This window comes from Leucopleurus acutus (genome assembly GCF_964270905.1).
Source record: "Leucopleurus acutus genome assembly, chromosome: 2".
NCBI classification, from domain to species: Eukaryota; Metazoa; Chordata; class Mammalia; order Artiodactyla; family Delphinidae; genus Leucopleurus; species Leucopleurus acutus.
In genome coordinates, this window is record NC_139143.1 from 126,907,501 (window position 1) to 126,922,366 (window position 14,866).

Sequence of the window (14,866 nt, forward strand, 5' to 3'; positions counted from 1 at the left end):
ATTGAAATTGTGATTAAAAATCTTCCAACAAACAAAAGTCTGGGACCAGATGGCTTCACAGGTGAATTCTATCAAACATTTAGAGAAGAGCTAACACACATCCTTCTCAAACTCTTTCAAAAAATTGCAGAGGAAAGAACACTCCCAAACTCATTCTATGAGGCTACCATCACCCTAATACCAAAACCAAAGATACTACGAAAAAAGGAAATTACAGACCAATACCACTGCTGAATACAGATGCAGAAATCCTCAACAAAATACTAGCAAACAGAATCCAACAACACATTAAAAGGATCATACACCATGATCAGGTAGGATTTATCCCAGGGATGCAAAGATTCTTCAATATCCGCAAATCAATCAATGTGATAAACCATATTAACAAACTGAAAAATAAAAACCATATGATCATCTCAATAGATGCAGAAAAAGCTTTTGACAAAATTCAACACCCATTTATGATAAAAACTCTCCAGAAAATGGGCATAGAGAGAACCTACCTCAATATAATAAAGGCCATATATGACAAACCCACAGCAAACATCATTCTCAATGGTGAAAAACTGAAAGCATTTCCTCTAAGATCAGGAACAAGACAAGGATGTCCACTCTCACCACTATTATTCAACATAGTTTTGGAAGTCTTAGCCATGGCAATCAGAGAAGATAAAGAAATAAAAGGAATACAAATTGGAAAAGAAGAAGTAAAACTGTCACTGTTTACAGATGACATATGACTATACATAGAGAGTGCTAAAGATGCCACCAGAAAAGTACTAGAGCTAGTCTATGAGTTTTGTAAAGTTGCAGGATACAAAATTAATGCACAGAAATCTCTTGCATTCCTATCTGCTAATGATGAAAAATCTGAAATAGAAATTAAGGAAACACTCCCATTTACCATTGCAGTAAAAAGAGTAAAATACCTAGGAATAAACCTACCTAGCGAGAGAAAAGACCTGTATGCAGAAAACTATAAGACACTGATGAAAAAAATTAAAGATGATACAAACAGATGGAGAGATATACCATGTTCTTGGATTGGAAGAATCAGTATTGTGAAAATGATATACTATACTACCCAAAGCAATCTACAGATTCAATGCAATTCCTAGCAAATTACCATGACATTTTTTACAGAACTAGAACAAAAAATCTTAAAATTTGTATGGAGACACAAAAGACCCCGAATAGCCAAAACAGTCTTGAGGGAAAAAAACAGAGCTGGAGGAATCAGACTCCCTGACTTCAGACTATACTACAAAGCTACCATAATCAAGACAATATGGTACTGGCACAAAAACAGAAATATAGATCAATGGAACAGGATCGAAAGCCCAGAGATAAACCCACGCACATATGGTCACCTTATCTTTGATAAAGGAGGCAAGAAAATACAGTGGAGAAAAGACAGCCTCTTCAATAAGTGGTTCCGGGAAAACTGCACAGCTACATGTAAAACAAGGAAATTAGAACACTCCCTAACACCATACACAAAAATAAACTCAAAATGGATTAAAGACCTAAATGTAAGGGTAGACACCATCAAACTCTTAGAGGAAAACATAGGAAGAACACTCTTTGACATAAATCACAGCAAGATCCTTTTTGACTCACCTCCTAGTGAGATGGAAATAAAAACAAAAATAAACAAATGGGACCTAATGAAACTTAAAAGCTTTTGCACAGCAAAGAAAGCCATAAACAAGATGAAAAGACAACCCTCAGAATGGGAGAAAATATTTGCAAATGAATCAGCGGACAAAGGATTAATCTCCCAAATATATAAACAGCTCATGCAGCTCAATATTAAAAAAAAAAACAACCCAATCCAAAAACGGGCAGAAGACCTAAATACATATTTCTCCCCAAAACACATACAGATGGCCAAGAAGCACATGAAAAGCTGCTCAACATCACTAATTATTAGAGAAATGCAAATCAAAACTACAATGAGGTATCATCTCACACCAGTTAGAATGGTCATCATCAGAAAATCTACAAACAACAAATGCTGGAGAGGGTGTGGAGAAAAGGGAACCCTCTTGTACTGTTGGTGGGAATGTAAATTGATACAGCCAGTATGCAGAGGAGTATGGAGGTTCCTTAAGAAACTAAAAATAGAAATACCATATGACCCAGCAATCCCACTACTGCACGTATACCCAGAGAAAACCATAATTCAAAAAGACACATGCATCCCAATGTTCATTGCAGCACTATTTACAATAGCCTGGTCATGGAAGCAAACTAAATGCCCATCGACAGACAAGTGGATAAAGAAGATGTGGTACATATATACAATGGAATATTACTTAGCCATGAAAAGGAACGAAATTGGGTCATTGTAGAGACGTGGATGAATCTAGAGACTCTCATACAGAGTGAAGTAAGTCAGAAAGAAAAAAACAAATATCGTATATTAACGCATATATGTGGAACCTAGAAAAATAGTACAGATGCACCAGTTTGCAGGGCAGAAATTGAGACACAGATGTAGAGAACAAACGTATGGACACCAAGGGGGGAAAGTGGCGGGGATGGGGGGGTGGGGTGTGATGAATTGGGAGATTGGGATTGACATGTATACCCTAATATGTATAAAATGGATAACTAATAAGAACCTGCTGTATAAATTAAATAAAATTCAAAAAAATAAAAAATTGAAGAACAACTCAAGTGGCAGAATAATGCTAGTATAATTGCATCTACTAATAGGAAGCAGCAGAAAGAACAAACACCATGTAAGTGCCGGGTGTGTGGGGGTGTGTGTCTATGCATAGAAAAAGGGCTAGACTCTTACTAGAGGTTACTTTGAAGGAAAAATGGAGGCAATCTTTCAAATTTTTAAATTGTAGTTTACATATTATTAAATTCTTCCCCTACAAAAGTCATAATATTCAAATATGAGGTTTTTTTCATGTAAGAAGAATCACTTAAGGAAGAAATGATGTTATGGTAGCGCAGAAGAAGAAGAAACTAACGCCAGGAAATAATTGCAAATCTGGAGCCTAAGATACAGTCCCTGCCCTTTGGGACGTTAAGGAGGATAAATATTTCTCAGGTGGCCATGACACAAGTATAGAGGTCTGTAAGAGAAGTGAAAACAAATTTTAGGAGAAGTCAGGAGAGAGCTATTACTTCAAATATGTTACCTAATAATTCATGTTGTTCCACCACTTAATGTTGAGAGGAAAATTCAATTCATTTGAAATCATTTATTCATATCCCTAAACTGAGCAGCATATTGATTTTGATATTCATTTTCACTACATTCAAGAGGCCTTCAGTGTGGAGCCCTTTCCAGTTTGAACTTTGCTCGAATCACCCGCGATTCTACTACCACTCTCTGAATGTAATAAAGCACAGTCCGAGTAGAGGGAGAGGGTCTTCCTGCTCAGTTTAGTTGACTGTAACAAACATTTGTGTGCCAAGTACTGTGCAAGGGCTGGGGAGGGGAAGATGAAAATTCCACGTCTTGATGTGAAGACACTTGAGATCTGCAGGGAGGGCAGAGGCACACGCTGGGCCTGTGCTCAGGGCCCTGTGGGAGGAAGGGGAGCGAGCAGCATTGCACTCAGCAGGGGAAGGAGGCGACTGGCAAAGAATTCCGAGGAGAAGCAGCCATTTAAGGGGAGAACAACAGCAGGATTTACTTGGGGGAACGAGGTGTGGAGGGCAGGTCCATGGGTGTGAGACACGCAGCTGCCTATGGAGAGACGGAATCCACTGTGTCTGGATTGTAAGTAGTAAGAGCGAACGGGGGAAAGAGATGGGTGGAGGTGAGGTCAAAGAGGTCAGACTCTCCAGGGCTTTGAATGGAGAGTTAGAGAATTTACATTTTATACTGGGCGGGATTTGAAGGGTTTTAAATCGCAGAGTTAGATTTACCTTATAAATGGCTCTCACTGGTGTAGGATAAGAGAAGGGAGCAGAGATACCAGTTAGGAAAACACTGGCAAAAGATCCTGATGTCCCGAACTAAAGTGGTAACAGCAGGTAAGGGAAGTAGACATGGGTCTGAGAAACTCTGCCTAGATAGTCAATTTACTAGACTTGACTTGTGAGGATTAAATGTATTTATATATAAAAGGGTCTGAGGGGCTTCCCTGGTGGCGCAGTGGTTGAGAGTCCGCCTGCCGATGCAGGGGACACGGGTTCGCGCCCCGGTCCGGGAAGATCCCACATGCTGCTCTTGGATCCACTATGTTCTCTCTGCTCCTTAGTACTTTCTGCTCTGACTTCTTGGACCATCTTTCCTCTGGTGCCCCTCCCTCTGGTCTCTCCCTCACTCTATTGTTCCTATCACGACACATTTGGAGGGTGTATATGCTTTCTCTGGCTGTGAGCTGCTAGACTGCATGTCTATGTCTCATCCGTATTGTCTTCCCTAGCACCCAGCATACTACCTTACTCAGGGTATTTAAGGCATTTTTGGTGAAGGGTAGGAATCAAAGCCCATAATATCTTACAGTACTATTTTTAGCTCAGAAACATGCCTTTTAGGTAATAAATTCAGTGTGGACACCCATTTTCAAGTTCCTGTCCACAGCTCTTAGTATGTTGTGGGTTAAATCATGTCCTATGTGTTGGTGCTGTGATCTCTTATTCTCAGGTGGAAAATCTATGTCATCCAAGCCTTTGATTTCATCATCGGCAGGTGACACTTCAGAACAGCCCACCATGTTTTAACCTCTGCCCTGGAGAGTGTGGCTCAGCCCTCACAGAACAAATACACTCTCCACCATTTTCAGGCTGATATTCAAAGAACTGAGAAACTCCATTTTCCCTGAGGTAGTTAGAATGGCCCCCTAAAGATGTCTACGTCCTAATCCCTGAAACCTGTGAAGGTGTTACTTTACAGGGCAAAGAGACTTTGAAATTGTAATTGAGGATCTTGCGATGGAGAGATTGTCATGGATTATTCAGTCCCAATGTAATTACAAGGGGTTTTATAAAAAGAAAAAAAGGAGGCAGGAGAGGAAGAAAGGAGATGTGACAATAGAAGCAGAGTTCAGAGTGATGTGGGGTCATGAGCCAAGGAATGTGGACAGCCTTGCACACATCTTGCTGGAAAAGGCAAGAAAACAAGATTCTCTCTTAAAGCTTCCAGAAGGACCAGTCGCAAAGGACCTTGCCAGCCCATTTTCAACTTCTCATTCCTGAACTGTAAGAAAAGTAATTTGGGTTGTTTTAAACCAGTAAGTCTGTGGTAATTTGTTACAGCAACAGCAGTGGGAAGCTAATACACTCCCCTAACTCAAATCTCATTGGTACAAACAATATCCAGTTTATTTGTTCCCTTTGATGTAGTTCCAATATCTCAAGAACTGCTCTTACATTTCATAGTGTCAGAGTAAGCATGACTCTTCGTTCTTTTTATGATTCTAACCAAGATATGGCTGTAGCATCAGCACAAACAAACCCAATATTATAAATTTCCATCTATTCTTAATATGTTAAGTCAATTTGACCCAAGCCAGTACTCTGAATTTTTGCCAGTATTTTTGGAACCATTCTTTGAATGCAAATTCGATAGCAGCTATAATCCTCCCCCCTCCCCCTTTTCTTTAGCTTCCATTTTGTGTTCAATTATTTGTTTACCTGTTTTGTTTTTTCTCCTTAGACTGCACTGAGTGATAAAAGATACTTCCTTAGACCACCAGCATTCAAATCATTTCACACTTTTTGTACCAACAGTTGAAGAATAACTCCGTTGGTCTTTCTAAATAATGCCATTCCCATTTCTTGATGAGCTTAAAAGTGACAAGCTGTTCAACTCATAGACTTTTATATTAGAAGCTTCTCAGACCTAGAAAATTCTGTCCTACGTGGTAAGATATTTATTCTAAATGTACACTGTCCTTACTAAATTGACACTCTACGCTCATGATCTGGTTTCTCCTGGCAGTTTCGGTATATCTTTATATGCCAATAAAAACCTTTCTTACTGGTTCTTAGGTGAGAAATACGCTCAGGGTCTCAGACATCATCATCAATTGCCAACTTTTCATTAACTTAAAAGTGACACTGTGTTCCAAAACCTGTAAAATTTTAGAGCATAAAATGAAGAGAATGAAAGGAGGCCATGGGATATGTGCTACCTGATGTTCACCTAGGAGCCTGGGGTCCAGCTCAGCCCCTGTCTGGTGCCTGTCGTGAGGCCCTCCTCCCTCCCTCCCTCCCTTTCTCCCTTCCTCCCTTTCTAGAGCCTCCTCTATATGCCTTTCTCAGCAACATGTGCTCTAGTGGCAGACTTCTGTATATCATGGTTCAGCAATACTAGGGCTCAAGTGACAGACTTCAAACAGGATGCAGCCTTCCTGAGTCTTTCTGCAGACACTCTAGGGGCTGTTTTGTCCACAGACATCAGAGGTGAAACTCTTCTGCATGACAAATCTATCTAAGGCAAGTTTACTAGGCAAAACAAAGTGAAAGGAGTCAATAAGGACATGAAAAGGTGATCAACATCATTAGGAAAATCCAAATCAAAACCACAATGACATACCACTTTCCACCCATGAGGAGAGCTATAATTTAAAAAATAGAGAGTAACAAGTAATCGGCAAGGATGTGAAGAAATTGGACCTCTATAAGCTGCTGGCTAGAAAGTAAAATGGTACAACTGCTTTAACAACAGTCTAGCACTTCCTCAAAAGTTTACACATAGGGCTTCCCTGGTGGCGCAGTGGTTGAGAGTCTGCCTGCCGATGCAGGGGACACGGGTTCGTGCCCCGGTCCGGGAAGATCCCACATGCCGCGGAGCGGTTGGGCCCGTGAGCCATGGCCGCTGAGGCTGCGCGTCCGGAGCCTGTACTCCGCAACGGGAGAGGCCACGACAGTGAGAGGCCCGCGTACCGCCAAAAAAAAAAAAAAAAGTTTACACATAGAGTTGTCACATGACCCAGCAGTTCCGCTCCTAGGTACACGGCCAAGAGAAATGAAAACTTATGTCCATGCAAAAACTTCTGTATGAATGTTCATAGCAGCATTATTCATAATAGCCCCAAAGTCAAAACAACCCAAATGTCTATTCACTGATGAATGAATAAATACAATGTGGTATATCCATATAATGGAATATTATTCAGCCATGAAAAGGAGTGAAGTACTAATACATGTGACGCCATGGATGAATCTAGAAAACATGCTAAAAGAAGCCAGTCACAAAGGACCACATATTGTATGATTCCATTTATGTGGAATATCCAAAGTAAGCAAATTCATAGAGACAGAAAGTGGATTAGTGGTTTCCTAGGGCTAGAGGGAGCTGAGGACCTGAGGGATGACACTTAAGGGGTATGGGGTTTCATTTTGGGGTGATGAAAATACGCTAAAATTAATTATGGTGATGGCTGTACAACTCCCAATGCACTAAAAGCCACTGCATCATACACTTTAAATGAGTGAATTATATAGCATGTCAATTATATCTTAACAACATGTTTTATAAAAAAGTAGTGGAACAAATGAATATTTCCCACCAGATTGCATCCTGAGCTGCATCACTGGTTTCATAACCCATACTACCTCCTCCACCAGCTCTCCCTCTGTCTCCACCTCCTCTTTACTTTGGACCAACAGAATCAAAACCAGCAGCAGCTCCTGAGACACATTGCCAAGCTGGTCAGAATTTTGTATGTTTTGTTTGTGAAGTAATGAATGGCAGGGGGCATTTGCTTAATCCTTCTGGCTTCTTCCTGGGAAGTCCTGCCAGAGCCCAACTGCATATCATTTTTCATTATTTCCAAGGGGATGTTCACCTTAAATATTTATTTCCGTTACCTTCCACGTATGCTCTAAGGCTTCACTCCACTATGTCAACATTCATGCCTATTTACTTCTGTTGATTTCTAGTCATTTCTCCAGGGCCTGCCTTCCACAGACAGGTGACAGCTGATTGCCTTTATGACATTATCTGAGTGTTGTCTGAGCTAAGCCTCCTTAGCCAAATTGTCTCCAGCCTCCCCTTTTCACTAGCTAATCCTCCCGTCTTGGACCTAAAACCCCCACTATTAGCCTCTCCTTTGGGATAAGGCACAGAAGTCCTCCTTGAACTATAAATGTGCCTTGGAAAGAAAGCATCATTATACACCCACATATATTTTTCCCAATACAGAGTCAAACACAACAGCTGCTCAATAATGTTTTTCAAGAATGGGTTGGGAAGGTCTGGGGCAAGCAGCACAGTCTAGGAAGAGTTTGCTGTGTTGATAACCTCAGCACTGGGAAGATGCACAGAGCCAGGGAAAGCCTCAGGGCAATGCACATCTGTTTATGTGTGTCACTGAAAGAGAGAAAAGGACCATTAATGGAAAGATGATGTTTTAGTGTAAGAGATCTTTCACTTAATTTACACTTTTGCCTGGGATAGGCCCAGACTCCTTTTTACCCTGGGACAAGAGTCTTCTTTCTTTATTCCATCTTAATGCAATATTATTCTACTACTATTGAACTTCTGTCATATTTCAGTGATAGTAAAATTAGCCTCTCTCTCCCCTTGGGTATACATCGGCTAGTAAAGATTTGCAAGAGCCCCAAGATTCAATAGGGTGCAGGGGACTACCTAATGAAACCAGAAGACCATTCTCAACTCAAGGGCTCCATTCCCAAGGGCCTCAGCAACATTCTGAAGTTTATTGGCATATGAGGTGTCAAATAAAACTCACGTCTCCTATACAGCACATTATTAAATAATGATTACGTCTCAGAGTAGGAGCTGAACGCGTTTCATTTTTTCCTCTGCTGTTAAACAAAGAGGGTTGCCCTCAGCGGCTACTGACAAGTACAAACAGTCAAATCAACACTGTGCCTGGCTCTGAAATTATGCGGCACCTCTTCTCCCCATGCACAAGCTGCTCCATATGTCCATTTTAAAATCATGTCTGATTGTTAAGATCAGCAAAGGGGAAATATTCATGATTGTGCAGTCTACAGCCCTCCGTTCTGAGCTCTGTTTTCAGTGTTTTTAATATACGATGCTGCATTTCAAGCAATGTACAGACAGAGGGACTAGCTCTGCTTCTCTACATCTAAACTTCTTGAAGTCTTTGCCTCTTTGGAAATGAAATTCTCAACTTAGGCTGACTGAGCCTTGCCAGTTTAGGTTGTATTTGGATCTATTTATAAAGTGAAGAATGACCACCCTGTGGTGTCAATAATTGATGATATAAGACAGCTCTAGTTTGATTACATGTCTAAATATTATCCTGAGTTTTTCAATAATAGTTTTGGCTGTCCATTTTTTTGCCTACGTATGCTAATTAGCACATCACTACCTAAAATAACAATGCTTCTACTAGATACCAGAAAATATTTAGCCCCATTATCTGATAGAGAATTGCTTTCTGTTTAGTAGGACTATGGTGTAATGATACCACCTCCTTGCTGGTCATGTTGGGTTTCAAATGTGAAATTACAAGATAAGAGAGAAGTACTAGAAGCTTCTGATCTATCACTGAACAAGGCCACACCTGAAATATGCTAGAAAAAAATGATCGTGGCATGATCCTATTAAAAGGCTTTCCAGGGCTTCCCTGGTGGCACAGTTGTTGAGAGTCTGCCTGCCGATGCAGGGGATATGGGTTCGTGCCCTGGTCCGGGAAGATCCCACATGCCGCGGAGCGGCTGGGCGCGTGAGTCATGGCCGCTAAGCCTGCGCATCCGGAGCCTGTGCTCCGCAACGGGAGAGGCCACAACAGTGAGAGGCCCACGTACCACAAAAAAAAAAAAAAAAAAAAAAAAGGCTTTCCATATCAGAATACATTACTACAGTCTAAATCTTTTAAAAATATCAATATTAATAGTACTACTTAATAGTTTAGAGACACTCAAGTTGTGAATATAACTCCAGCAACAGTAAAAGCTCACTGTAATATGATCTATTATGCCACTGAGCACAGTTATGTTAGGTTCTGTCAACTCTAAGACTCCACACAATGAAGGCCCAAGATATCATGGTGTTACCCTCGAACACAAACATCTAAATGTTCCTCAAACATCCACTTCTGGGTTTCCTATGCTACCTGCATGTTTGATCTGCATTTACATTTCTGTATAATTCAATAAACAGGTTACTTTCTTATAGTATAAATGTATAAATGCTCACACTAAATAGTGAAGCCACACTGAATATTAATTCATTTATTCCCCCAGACATTCAGTCAATACTGTAGTGGGTTGAATTGTGACCCTCCAAAATTATGTCCACCTGGAACCTCAGAATGTGACCTTATATAAAATAAGGATCTTTGCAAATGTAATTAAGGCACCATTGAATGGCTTCTCCACTGGCAACTCCTGCTTGCCGATAGTCTTTGATGGGCCAGTTATTCTTTCCGCCCCACTTCCTTGAATTCTTCTGCTGGCTTCATTTATTTTACTGTATAGAGCTTAAAGCATACTTAACTTCATGTCTGTTTCATGTTATCTGGCCTGTAAGTGTAATTTAAATTTTGTCTCTGCTCAGATACAGATTCAAATGTTTTAGCTGAGAATGTATATTTTTTTAACATAACCATATTAATATTCCAACATTCTGTCCTATACATTAGAAATATCACAATATTATTCACTCACTATTTTTCATTCATTAACTTTTGCTTGCTTGTGTTATGGTGGGAAGAACACAAGTTTATTGTAAAAAAAAAAAAAAAGAGCTAGGTTTGGAGCTATTGTGGTGTTGGGCAAGTTATCTAATCTTTACTGGCCTCAGTTTCTTCTGTACGATGGTGTTATAGATTGAATTGTGCCCTCCTAAAATTCATATGTTGAAGTCCTAACCTCCAGTACCTCAGAATGTGAACTTATTTGGAAATAAAGTCTTTACAGGGGTAATCAAGTTAAAATGATTTACTAGGGCCCATTTAGGTGGGCCCTAGTACAATGTAACTGGTACCCTTATAAAAAGGGGAAATGTGGACACAGAGGTCAGCATAGAAGGTAGGCGATGTGAAGAGACATAGGGAAAAAAAAAAGCCATCTACAAGCCAAAGAGAAAGAGCTGGAAGAGATCCTTCCTTTGAAGTCCTCCAACACCCTAATTTTGGACTTATAGCCTCCAGAACTATGAAACAAGAAATTTCTGTTGTTTAAGCCACCCACTTTGTGGTAATTTGGTATGATAGCCCTAGAAAACTAATACTAATGGCAATAATAATACTTACCTCAAAAGGTTATTTGAGAAGATTAATGTGTCAGACATTGCTGGTCACTTCCCCAAAGACCATCACCTTTTCTTACTTGCTAACAGAGCTCTGATTTTTCTTTAGGTATCAGGAGGATATCCCTTGATCTCAGAAATGTGGATGCAATCCTTGGAATAGGGTGAGCATGTGACGCAGCTATGGCTAAGGAGATGTGAGGGGAAACTGCTGGGGGAGGGGTTCTGAGAACGATACTGTTCCTGGATAAGAGAGTCACAGGTGGAGAAACACTGCCCTTTGTCTCAAGGCTTGGAAGTGGATCGTGGGAGGATGTGATGCTTAACACTGACATTTCAGAATGTAGGAATGCTGGGGAGGGCACAAGTATCAGAGAGATGCTGAAATGATCAGGAGCTCTGATGTCATTGATTGGCTGAATCAACTTCAGCAGCTCCCTATCTTCAGTCTGCTTGTTATATGAGGAAAAGAAACTTCTACTGTTTGGGCATCTGAGCCAGGGATTCTCAAACTGAAGCAACAGGGCTGCTATTTCATAGTATGCACTCATTAAACGTGGGCTGCCTTTCCCCTTTGTTCTGTTGAAGCCTCCGTAGCTTTGTTCCCCGTTCTGCATCTTGAGGTTTACTCATTTAGGGTACCTGGATATCCTGCTTCTCAATCTTTGGTTTCGTTAATTTGGAAAAATTGTATTTAGCTTGTCCATAAGCATATTTTTTCTTTTCTTTTCCTTTACTCACCTCATAAAATTTGCTTCCTTCAGTCAATTTTCCCTAAACTGATTCTCTTTCTGTTTCAGCTCAACAAAATGATTTCGTCTCCCTGGTGTTTGTGTGACTTAGAGCATGATCTCTTGGGATAAGGACCTTGCCTTTTGAAAGATTTGCCTTATAAAGCATCATGTATACATCTGGGGATTTACAAGTTATAGATGGAGCATGCCCAGGGCTTTGGGAGTGCCTGCAGTAGAGAATGGATGGGAAAGAGGCTGGAATCATCGAACAGGCTCTGGCCTTTTCCACCAGGAGGTCAGTAGTTTAATTTGGCCCAAGGTAATAGCAAGCAGAAATCCAAATGAGAAATGGCTTGGATGAGGAAGCAGGGAGGAAAAGAAAAGGAGTGCATTTTAAACTAATTTCCATTTAATACATTACTGCCAACACTAGAACAAGGGAAAAAGAGAAAAATATGTGTCTTCCTCCTCCTCCTGGGGTCCTCCCCCCACTACCTTAGTAGTAATCACTGCGTATTATTCCAGGAAAGGTTTATGAATACGTGCCATGTATAATTAGAGATAATGTGTACTAGTATTGCCTTTTTATTTTGTATAAATGGGTTCACTGTAAATACTATTCTGCAACCTGTTCCTTTACTTCAAAATATATCTTGGATATTTTCCCACATCTATATACATTCCATAAAAGATGAGTAAAAGATGCCTGAGTAAAAGATGAAATTACTTTCCCAAAATTATTCTTCAGGAAAGAAGGATAATTATTGTGGAGTTCTTACAATGTCTCTCAGATCATGGAGAGCTTTCCTCATTACTTAATTTTTTAATTTAATTTTTATTTTATATTGGAGTATAGTTGATTTACAATGTTGTGTTAATTTCAGGTGTACAGCAAAGTGATTCAGTTATACATATACATATAACCATTCTTTTTCAGATTTTTTTTCCCATACAGGTTATTGCAGAATATTGAGTAGACTTTCCTGTGCTATACAGTAGATCCATGTTTATTCTCAATTTTATATATAGTAGTGTGTATATGTTGTTAATCCCAAACTCATTTATCCCTCCCTCCGCCACATTTCCCCTTTGGTAACCATAAGTTTGTTTTCTCATGACTTAATTTTGAACAAAAGATTGTTTTTTGGGAAAGATGCATCAGCCTAAAACAACCTCGTTCAACCGTAATTCTGAATGTTTATTGAGGTTTCCTGATGGAATTGCTTAAAAGGGGGGTAAAGAAATTGATCAGTTGATCAGATTAGTTTTTATTCCTGAGTGTAAGAACTCAAAATTTCAAGCTTGACATTGTGTAAACAAGCCTTTCAAAGATCTTTTAATAAACAACAGAATAAGTAGTTGCACTGTGAAACCTCACATATACCCTTACAGAATGAGTGGTAGTAAAACAATTTTCCTGATGTTATGTGAACGGGGACTTGTGGTTTAGGAAAAAATTTCTAGTGAGAGCGTCATATGTGGGCCAACAAATGTTGCATCTCAAGTAACAGATGGAAATAAGTGAAACGTACTCTGAAATTATATGTTAGATGGCACAGAAAGGAAATCCAGTTTGTTTAATATTTAAATAATTTAAATAATACTGATTCTAGAAATGCAGAAAGTGGGAACATTTCCAAAGCAATTATGTGATCTTAAATGTGAATGTGTAATTAGATTAATAAATTAAATATAAGTAGACATTTGACTATTCCATTTATAACACTAAAAGCGTATACATTTTAAGTAACCAAAGCCTTTAAAAAAGAATCTTCACATTGAAGAATATAAGACTGCTTTCTATTCTAGGCAACTTTCTATGAGAGCATAATGGAAGATCTACTCCATTCTTGAGGGCTGCCTGGTATTCTGTAACAGAGGTACAGCATGGTTTATTTTGCCAGTTGTCTATGATGGCCATTTATATTTTATGTTCTGCAATTACAAACAAGATTGCAATCATTTTCCTCAAATGTGTCTTCATGCACCCTTGCAAAAATGTCTATGGAATAAATTCCTCCAAGTGTAATTTCTGGGTCAATTTATATTATAGTTGAATAGAATTTTCTATTCCTCCTTTATTTTCTTTCTTCCTCACAAGGAGGAGTTCTATTAGTATAGTGCATTTGTGTTACACTGTATGTGGCGGTCAAAATCAGCAAGGGAAATGCTTTATTATCTTATATATTTTCACTCTGAAGTTCATAGGGCCCCTTCCCCTCCATTAAGCCCAGCACACAGCAGGATCCCATTAGGGGAGGACCTAACAGAACTGAGACTCTGGGAGCTGCAAATCTGGAGAATGACTCAAAAGATAAAAAGACCATCTGATGAGGGAAAAACCATGGAAAGAGGAGGTAAGAGAGGACATAGAAAAGGAGATTAGAGCAGAGGCTCCCTGGTTTTCATCTGAGCTGAACTCTGTGTAGTCTGATAAGGGAGCTGAGAGGCTAGAAAACATATCCTCTGGGTTTTGTGTACATTTTATTTCCAGTAATGGGACTCTACCTTCACACTCTACCAGATATTATGAACATTACTAAGAGGTGATCATAAATATTGCCAAAATGCCCTCCAGAAAAGCTGTTTCAAATTCCTCCCCCACCTAAAGTTTTTCCCTAAACCCTCATCAATGTTTTCTATCATCAAACTTTTAAATTATTGCCAATTATTAAAAAATAATATCTCAGTGGTACTTCTTTATATATGTTTAAGCATCTTTTCTTGATCATTGACCAATTCTATGTCTTCTTCTTTGCCTATTTTTTTTTTTTGGCTCCTGTTGTTTATATTTTTTCTTATTGATATGTAAAGAGCTTGTTGCATATTAAGGAAATTAATCCTTCACCTGTTAAGTGGGGCAAATTACTCCATCTGTTATTAATCTTTTTATGTTGTTTAATTAATTAATCAATATTGCTATCCAGAAGATTTATATTCTTAAGTAATCAAATTCATCAATTGCTTT

The 14,866-nt window shown here is 39.3% G+C and overlaps 1 protein-coding gene across 1 annotated transcript in view; it reads right to left on the reverse strand.

Annotated features, from left to right (window-relative positions):
• Positions 1 to 14,866, reverse strand: part of ST6GALNAC3 (ST6 N-acetylgalactosaminide alpha-2,6-sialyltransferase 3) — a gene marked incomplete at its 3' end in the record, with an annotated part of 339,913 nt that overhangs the window by 123,949 nt on the left and 201,098 nt on the right. The window lies entirely within an intron of this gene.